Below are 10,950 nucleotides of genomic sequence, written 5' to 3' on the forward strand. Positions count from 1 at the left end.
TACCTACACTTTCTGCAGAGGTCCATTCTTTCCGCAGAGGTCCCACTAACCCTCATGATGGGTCTCACTCAGCTTCTCATTGGCTTTCTTCTTTACCCAAAATAATAATAACAACACCATTCACTACCATTCATTAAACATTTACTAAGTTCCTTACTTTACTAGTGGAACCTTTACTAGGTTCCACTACTCTAACATTTTACTTATACCTCCATTCATTGCTCATTATAACCTTGTGAGTTAAGGATCTTGAACCACATTTGAAAGAGGAGACTTTGACAAATTTAATCCCTGTCTAATCTCAGATTCCTGTTATGTGGCAGAGCCATGATTCAAGTCCCCACCCCTCTGTGGCTAACAGCAACAAGCAACAGCAGTGGTTTTTAGGCAAACCACTCCCCCTAGTCTCAGCTTTACCTCTCCTTGAACAGAAGGTGAAGTTTGGTGGACTCCGGGTTATCTTCCCAACCCACTTTTCCCAGAATCATATCCCACTCTAATTAGTATTGCATTCATAATAAAAAAGTCAGCTTCTCTAACATGCCTTCATTACTCAAGAACCTTTCATGCCTTTGCTTCAAGTACTCAGCCTTCCAGGATCAGGCCTCATCAGCTACCACTTTCCCTCACATATCTTAGAGCAGACTAATCCTGCCTCCACATCTTTGTTCAGGTGGTTTTCTCTGCTTCAAATTTCCACACATTCCTGTTTTGGAGTCAATTCCTTGCCAAAGATCAAGGGAGTCTCCTTTGCCTGCTGAAGCCTTAAATTAATAATTCTTTTACATATATATGTAATAATCTAATTATTACATATAATTAGATTATATAATCTAATTTAGGGGTCAGCAAACTACATATCTTGGGCAAATATGTCCTTATATCTGTTTTGATAAATAAAGTTGTTTTGTTTTGTTTTTTTGAGACAGAGTCTTACTCTGTTGCCCAAGCTAGAGTGCCGTGGCATCGGCCTAGCTCACAGCAACCTCAAACTCCTGGGCTCAAGCAATCCTTCTGCCTCAGCCTCTCAAGTAACTGAGACTACAGGCATGCGCCACAATGCCCAGCTAATTTTTTCTATATATTTTTAGTTGGCCAATTAACTTGTTTCTATTTTTAGTAGAGATGGGGTCTTGCTCTTGCTCAGGCTGGTTTTGAACTCCTGACCTTGAGCAATCTTCCAGCCTCGGCCTCCCAGAGTGCTAGGATTACAGGCACAAGCCACTGCGCCCAGCTGAGAAATAAAGTTTGATTGTATCACAACCATGCTCATTCCTTTATGTATCATCTGTGGTTGCTTTTGTGCCACAACAGCTTAGTCCAATAGTTATGACAGAGACCATATGCCCACCAAGCCTAAAATATCTACTCTCTGTACCTTTACAGAAAAAGTTTGCTGGCCCCTGATTCAATTTAGTGCTGAGGAAGAGACCATTATTATCCCCATTTTATTGAGGAGGAATCTGGGGCACCAAAAGATCACATAGCTTGTAAGTGGTAAAGCAAGGATGTAAATTCCCAAAGTCTGACTAAGAGCTATGCTCTTAACCACTACACTACACTACAGTTTTATGAATGTCTTAAATGACATTCTGTACCAATTCTCTGTACCAATTTCTTTTGGTACAGAGGCAAATATATCCATATAATTTTTCATCTAAGCCAGGACAGTTTTGACAGTAAAAAGGGTGCTACTAATAACTACACTTGGACAACAGGCATAAAACCTATCCTGGGCAATCTGGAATGTGCATCACCCTAGAAGTAGTGAACTGAGATACACAAGATAGAGTTAAATAGATAGATAAAATTAAGAAAGATACTTTATTTCATAAGCATGCAAAAGGTGCAAAATATGAGGGGCAGCCTCACTTTATAACAATGGCTTTTTGTGGTAACTAATCCAATCCTGCAAGAGTGAGAACTCATTCACTCCAGCAAGAATTAACCCAATCCCAGGAAAGTGATATGAACTACTCTTAACAACCCAATCACCTCTTAAAGTCCCCACCTCCCATCACCGCCTCACTGGGGACCAAATTTCCAATATGGGAATTCTGCTCAAACCTAGCACTTAAGAGTAGTCAAAAGCATAGAGACAGAAATCAGAATGGTGATTTTCAGGGATAAAGGGTGAGGATAATAGGGCATTATTTTTTAATGGATATAGAGTTTCTGGTTGGTCAAGTGCAGTGGTGTTTACAACTAATAGATCACAACCAGTTACAGATTCCTTTGTTCCTTCCCCACTCTCACTGCTTCACTTGACCAGTCTTTAAAAAATGATATAGAGTTTCAGTTTTTATAAGATGAAAAGAGTGATGGAGATGGGTAGTGGTGAGGGTTGTACAACACTATGAATATATTTAATAACATTGACTGTACACTTAAAAGTGGAAAAGACATTAAATTTTATGTTATATATATTTTACCACAATAAAAAACGTTTTTAAAGAATGCATTCTGGTGTATTTTTAAGTTACTCTCACTAGCTTATGATGCTTATCTTATGTTAAACAACAAAAGTAATTCTTATTGTCAAAACACTCCAGGATGATCATATTGTGGGGACGTGTTCTGTTCAACATTCCCTTCCACCCTTAGCTGGATATAAGGTAAGAAGTGGCAAGAATCAGATACTACATGAAAATGGTGTTACACACATGAAGAAAAAATGTGTAGGATCTTATGTGCTGCAGATGTGTACAATACGAATTCATAATCCAAATATTGTCTCAAGTCAAGCAAATGTAACTAAAATACATCTGAAAGTGGTGGTTCTTACAGACTATTATAGGAAAGAGATGCAATCAATCAGGAAAAGCACATAGTCTAGAAAAAGCAAGGCACCAAAGATGGAGCCTTGGAAAATACCAACCGGTAGAAGATGAGAAAAGAGAGATGATATCAGAAATAGAGGAGAAACAGAGGGAGCAGAAGATGAAGGAAAGTGCTGTTAGAGGAAAAAGTGGTGAGATATTTCAAGGAAGAGGGAAGGATCAAATGCTAGATGCAACACAAAAATCCACTAAGATAAGACAAGAAAATATCCTCTGGATTTGAAACAGGAAGAGGGTCTTTGTAGAAATTGTTTCAGAGTAATGATGAAGAAAAAAGCCCTCCTGCATTAGATTGAAGTGTGCTTATAAACTGAGGAAGGGGAAACACCCAGATAATATCAGTTTTCAAGAAGCTTGTGTGTTAATGGAAAGAAAGATGAGGATGCATGTTAGAAGATGGCATATTTTAATTTAAGAGAATTTAAACAAGTCAAAGACTGATGGGGGAAAGCTACAACACAAAAGGAGATGTAAAAGGCTCAGAAGAAAGTAGATTCTCTAGTGAAGAATGATTGTAACATATAAAGGAGAAAGTTCCCATGGTGTGCAAGAGATCAAAAACAAGATGGAAATCAAGAAAACAAAATTTGACTACATAAAAAGTTTCAAAATTCACAATGGAACCAAAAACAAAGTCAAAATTTTCAAAATTTAAATTATCTGAAAACATATTTCTTCAGAAAATTATAAAGACATAGATCAAAAACCCAATAGATAAAAGACAGGATAAATAGATAAAATAGATAGAGAGAAAAATCTTTTATCAATAGATAAAAGAACCTCCATAATAATTAAAGGTATGTAAATTAAAAACTGAATATTTTTCATATGAATAAAGATTTAAAAGATTGATAATATCAACTGTGAAAGGAATCAAGTATGCAATTATTTACACATATATTATAGGTGGAAGACAATTTGGCAATACTCTCAAAATTTAATGTGTCAAAACAACTTTGAAAAAGAAAAAGTTGGAAAGCTTACTCTACTTATTCTACCTGACCTTAAAACTTATTATAAAGCTATAGTAATCAAGTCAGTATAATACTGGTGTCAAAATAGGCAAATAGATCAGTGGAACAGAATAGAGTCCAGAAATAGATCCCCACACACATATACAACTGACATTTAACACTTGGTTTTGGAAGTAGCAGTGGCAGGAAGAGATGTCATTGGGAGTTTGTGGCAAGCCCCAGTAAAAGAATTCTACCATAGGCTACTGGGTTTCTGGAGTGGGGCCAAACCATCTACAGTGGAGAATTACATGCCTTTGCAAGATATCTCCTGGTATGCTATTGCATCCTAGTAAAAATGGAATGTATGATCATGGGACACCAAATGACTACCCCATCAGAACTTCCCATTATGAGGTAGAACCTGTCAAACCCATCAAATCACAGGGTCAGTGGGCTCAGTAAAAATCCATCATGAGACAGAAGTGGTACACCCAGAAACAGTAGACCTAAGCAAGCATATGGAATCCACTACATGCTACATCAGCACCCCATCTCAGCTCATATATACTGCTATATAAAGGATTCCACACAATTGGCTATAGTTGGTTTGGTATGTGGGTGTAGTCGAAAATGAATAGCAGCTGCATTATTGCCTCATTCAGGAATGGCTCTGAAAGCCAGTGGTGAGGAAGCATCCTCGCAATGCACAGTGTTTCAGTTAATATACCTGATCATCCGTATTGTGTGGAGAAGAACGGTCCAAGGTTAGAATATATACTCATGAGCAGTGGCAAATGGCTTATCCCTCTGATCAGAGAGACCCGGAAAGAAAAAAAGAACAGAAACAAGGAGATCTGGATGTAGATCTGAAAGTGGATGGACATAAAGGAGTAGACATAAACTGTAAAGGTCTTTTCATGTGTTAATGCCCACCAGAGAGCAGGTACTATGGAAGAGGCATTAAACAATAAAGTAGACAAAATGACCCAGCCAGTGGATGTCAGCTGGACCCTGCTATCAGCCACTGTAGTGCTGGCACAATAGGCACAAGAATAAAGTTGTCACAGTGGCAGAGCTAGGAGTTATTCATGGGCCCCAAACCATGGGCTTCCACTTACCAAGCATTGCCAAGCTGCTGCAGCTGCTGAATAACTATTCTTCCAACAAACAAGAGGAACACTGAGGTCTTAATATGACATCACTCCTCAGGAAAACCAATCAACCTCTTGGTTGCAAGTTGACTACATTAGGCTCCTTTCACCATGAAAGTGCCAGTGGATTGTTCTCACTAAAAGAGACATGTTGTCACTAAAAGTAACATAAGGATTGGTTTGCCTTGTCTCCCTACAGGGCTGTAACCAACAATCCCACCTAAGGGCATCCACCACCATAGGATCTCACAAAACCTTGCATAAACCAGGCAACCTACTTCAAAGCACACGTGATACAGAAATGGGCCCTTTACTTTGAAACTGGCCACATCACACCCTAGAGCACCCAGAAATGGCCAAGAGTTTGGAAACACATCCTCTGCCACAGAGCTTAGAGGCAATACTCTGTAAAGTTGGGGTGAAAATTGTCCTGCACACAATGTTTGCATTGAATCGAAGACTTTATATGATGTGTCCATGGGGAAGAATATATCAGAATACTAAGCAAGGGATAGAGGCAGGAATGGAATGTACTTGCCATCACTGCCATTGCCAATGCTAGTAAGAGGCACTAGTCCCCAGAGGGGAGACATTTTCACCAGTAGACACATCATTAGTACAATTGAATTATAAGCTATGGATACTGCCTGGATACTTTGAGGTCTTTGTGTTTAGGGACCAGCAGGCAAGAGGAGCAGTCACTGTTTTGGTAGAGGTAAAGTACGCTGATATCAATAGGAAGGGGACTGCTATTACACAATGTGGGCAGCTAAGAAAACATGTGAAACCAGTGATCAAATTAGTATCCCTTGTCCAGTTGTGGCATGAATATACAAGAGCAGCATCTCTGATCTGAGAAGAGCATAATGACAAATATCTTGGGTCAACAGAGTTGGTAGCTGAGAACAGATTCTGTAGAAGAGAGATGATGAGTTATCTTTTGTGACCCTGAGATCACCGTAGCAGCAGGGGCTGTGGTTTATCCCACTAAGCTCTCTCTTCCAATTCCTCCTCAGGCAGAGAGGCACACAAACATCCTGGAAGCACTTCCCAGATATATATGGATAACTATTAATCTATCTGAGCAGAGCAAGGGATGGAGCATGATAGACATAGAGTTGCATGCTCAGATTTTCCTTCAAGTAAGGACTTGCTGGCCAGATTGGAGCATGGGGAATGCAATTAGAAGATAATTCAAGCTTTCAGCTACTTCAGGGTGGGCCTCAGCTACCGAGACCTGCCTCACCCAAGGACATGACCTTTGCAGGACAGCCTACATCTGGGGAATAAGCAAATTGAGGGTAAAAAGGTCCAATGCAGAACACTCAGTTGTGAAAACACTTACTCCAGAGCTCCTTACCAGAATGTCAAGGGCTCTGTAGGGTCTGCAATGTAGTTCAACTTCTTTGTCTGCCCATTCCTGCTTCTTCCCATTCTTTCCATAGGTGTTGATCTCTAATAAACATCTGATACCTCCAACTCAGATATGGTTTAGATATGGTTTCTTTGTCTTCATTAAAACTCCCAAAGTGCTAGGATTACAGGTGTGAACCACCATGCCTGGCCTAAATCATCCCTCTTTATCTCTGTTAATATTCTTCATCAAGAAGTCTGTTTTGTCTGATATTAATATAACCATTCCAACTATCTTATGCTTATTATTTCTATAGTATACCTTTTTCAATCTATTTACTTTTAAGTTATCTGTGTCTTTTTAATTAATGTCTGGATCTTAGAGATTGGGTCTTGCTTATTATCCACTATGAAAGTCTTTGCTTTTTAATTGGAGTTTTTAGATCATTTACTTTTAATGTAATTATTATTATGGTTAGATTAATGTCTAATATATTATTTGCATTGATTATCCCCTTTGAATTTGTTCCTCTCTATCTCCCTTCCTAATTCTGTTAGGAGTTTTTGAATGTTTTTAGAAGTTCATTTTAATGTACCTGCTGTGGTTTTGGCTGTACCACTTTGCATTACTCTTTAGTGGTTTCTCTATGGATTGTTCTATGCATCCTTGACTTTCACAGTCTACACAAAGCTAAGATTGTACTATATCACATAAAATTTAGAAAATTTGCTATAAGTCCATCCTGCTTTCTTTATGCTAGAGTTGTCTTTATTGCCTCTAAATACCTTATAAATACCTTTAGGGTATAAATACCCTAAATACCTTTATTGCCTCTAAATACCTTATTTATTCTTTATTGCCTCTAAATACCTTATAATCCACATAAGAACACGTTACATGTTTTGTTATAAACAATCCTAAGTATTTTAAAGAATTTAAAAGGTAAAAACCATCTTTTATACACCATTTCTGATGCTCTTCATTGCTTTCTGAAGAACTGAATTTTCATCTGCTATCATTTCCCTTCAACCTGAAGAACTTTATAGTCTTCTGGGGATAAATTGTCTTTGTTTCCCTTTATCTGAAAATGCCATTATTTCCCCTTCATTATTGAGTAATATTTTTGCTAGATATAGAATTTGAGGCTAAAAGTTTTTTTCTTTTGTTTTGTTTTTTCCTACAGCACTCTAATGATATGTAGCCACTACATCTTCTGGCCTTTGTAGTCTTTAACGATGTCATCAGTAATTCTCACTGTGTTTTTAAGTACACGTAATACGTCATTTTCCCCTGGGTCTGAAGATTTTCTTATCTTTGGGTTTCAGCAGATTAACTAGGATACAACCTATGGTTTTCTTCACATTTATCCGGCTTGGAGTTTTCTGAGATTCTTAAATCTGTACATTTATATTATTCACCAAATTTCAGGAAATTTCAGCCTATATCTTAAAATATTTTGTGCATCTTATTCTCTCTTTATGGGATTCCAGCTATACATATGTAAGACACTTTATTATCCCACAGGTCACTGAGGTTTTGTTCATTTCTTTTCAATCATTTTTCTTAGGCCGGGTGTGGTAGCTCATGTCTGTAATCTTAGCACTCTGGGAGGCTGAGGCGGCAGGATTGCTCAAGGTCAGGAGTTCGAAATCATTTTTCTTTCACTTGTTTGGATAATTTCTACTGATCTATTTCCAATTTGCTTACTCTTTTCCCTGTAATTTCCATTCTGCTGGTAAATTTATGCAGCAAAATTTTAATTTCAGGCTGGGCATGGTGGCTCTTGCCTGTAATCTTAGCACTCTGGGAGGCTGAGGCAGAGACCACTTGAGGTCAGGAGTTTGAGACCAGCCTGAACAAGAGCAAGACCCTGTCTCTACTAAAAATAGAACAATTAGCCAGGCATGGTGTCATGCACCTGTAATCTCAGCTATTTGGGAAGCTGAGGTAGGAGGATACATTGAGCCCAGGAGTTTGAGGTTGCTGTGAGCTAGGCTGATGCCATGGCACTCTAGCCTGGGAGACAGAGTGAGACTCCAACTCAAAAAAATTTTTATCTGTTAAATTTCAGACAGTGTATTTTCAGTCTAGAATTTTGTTTTTTCTTTGTCGTTTCTATTTTTGCTAAGTTTTTTAAAATGAAAATATTTATACTAATTTTGAGAATATTTTCCTTTTATTTCATTAAGCATAATTATAATAGCCACTTTAATTGTCTCATCTGCCCATTCCAGTTTCTGAGCTGATTGTCTGTATCCTTGAAATGAGGTCACGTTTTCTTAATCCTTCAAATGTCAAGCAATTTTTATTTGTTTACATATCACAATGGTGAATTGTGGAGATTCCAGACTTTGTATTCTCCTCTGCAGAGTGCTAATGCTTTTGTATTATTAAGCAATTAACTTGATTGAACTCAAACTTCAAACTCTGTCTCTGGGTGAGTAGCACAAATGAAAGTTCAGTTCTTCTGTCCTTGGTCTATGCTATGCATGCATTATCACATTTCAGACAGAGACTTAGATGGAGTTAATGGACAGAATTTGGGTTGCCCACTCTTTGAGTCTCTTTTCTGGGACTTTCCCCTCAGTTTCCAGTGACTGTGGTTGCCTTCAACTCCATCATATGGTTTTTCATGTCAAAAAGATGTTTTCTATCAAATTATCCCTGTCACATTAACTTCATTCTGTCCTCAGGCTAAAAGTCATAAAAATGTGATCTAACGCCCTACCATTCCCTTCTTCCAAGTTTCAACTATTTCACATAATTTGCCTGCTTTTGTCCACTCTCCAGTACCTTTGGGTCATTGATGTGTATGTGTGTGTTTTGCCCAGAGTTTATAAGTATTACCTGTGAGAGGGCCAGTCCCAGTAGGAATCTTTTTGGCCATACCAGAAATGGAGAGCCATTATAAAAATTAAATCAATTTATGAAAATGTAAAAAATATTTAGAAAAACATAAAACTTCCTTTCAAACCCACAATACTTAAAGAATCATTGTGCACATAATGATGATATGCATTTTTTAGCATATGCATTGTGTGCATAAACAATATATATATATGAGATCTTAATGTATGTACAACTTTGTACATACATGTTTTTCATTTAGTAATTATTTTATATGTTATAGATTGGTTAGCACGACACCCATTTTTAATGTCCCTGTCTCTTTCCTTCCTTTACTATAAAGGTTAAAAATCTAAAGATTTAATTTCCTCAAGCCTCTCTCGAAACTAAGTGTGGTCATGTGACTTGTTTCTGGTCAAAAATGTGAACTTTTGTTGGAAGGGAAACTCTGTGGAAACCTTTAACTTTCTTCAATATTAGATTACTCACTTGATGCCTGGAGATTCTTACTGAGAATTATATGTAATATTAATATAGGATCATTTGCATTTTCTTAAATATAATTTTAAATGGTTTTAATGTCATATTATTCCATTTTAGTGTCATATTATTCCATTTCTCAATGTATCATACTTTATTCAATTAACTAGTAATGTACATTATATCTAATTTATCTCTGTTCTGTGATAAATATTATAACATATTCTGATTATGTAAGAGAACAGATTCCTAGAAGTAGCATTGCCAAACATTTTAAGGCTTTGATGTATACTGTCACATTTACATTTTAGAAGGTTGTATCACCTGTACAACTACCAAAAGCATGTATGATTGTTTCCTGCCTGTACTGCAAATGTAATTATTAAAATCTTGATTTAATATTTAAAGTTCCTATATTTTCCCTCTTCTTCATGTCAGAGGACTTCAGTATCTTTCTCTCTCTTCCCACACTCTCGGATTTTAAAAGATCTATGCCTGGAATGCTCTTCCATTATATATATAACCATGGTTTGCTCTCTCATCTTCTCTGGGTCTTTGCTTTTGTCACCATCTAAGTGAGCTCACTCACTGCCTTCTCTCCACCACCATATTTAAAATTGCATTTCCAATACTTCCACCCCCTTCCCTGCTCTGATTGCCTGTCTCTCCCTCTTGTATTAAGCTCTATGAGGACAGAGGTTTTTTTCTTTCTTCTTGTTTTGTTAACTGCTGTATTTCAAATACTTAGAACAGTGCCTAGCATAGAGAAGATCAGTATTGAATAATAAGTGATAATAATTTACTTTAGGGATATATGTCCCAATATTTATTTATAGTGAAGAAGATATCAAAAACAGTTTAAAATTTTTTAAATTTAGTCACAAAAATTCAAAATACAAAATTCAAATTCAAAAATTTAGTGATTTCGATCGGTGGTTCTCAAAAGTGTTGGCCCCAGACTAGCAGCATGAACATCCCCTGGAAACTTAATAAAAATGCAAATTCTTGGGTCCCGCCCACAGAGTTGCTGATTCAATAAGTTTGTGGCAGGCCCCCAAATTTCCATTTCCAAAGTCTATGTTTTAACAAATTCTTAAAGCAGTTTTGACCAACACTAATGTTGGTGTATCATCAATTTAGAATTATCTGTGTGTCTATTTTCTTTCACTGCTCACCTCCAATAATTTTTAGACATCATTTTCTCATTCATAAATGCTAACTTTTAAATCATTTTTTACTGTACAAAATGTCTTTCAGCATTCATTTTTACTGTTCAAGCATACATATATTTCTGCCTGTCCCAGGTGTGGCACTACCATGGG

This window comes from Microcebus murinus, chromosome 12, assembly GCF_040939455.1.
Source record: "Microcebus murinus isolate Inina chromosome 12, M.murinus_Inina_mat1.0, whole genome shotgun sequence".
Lineage (NCBI taxonomy): Eukaryota > Metazoa > Chordata > Mammalia > Primates > Cheirogaleidae > Microcebus > Microcebus murinus.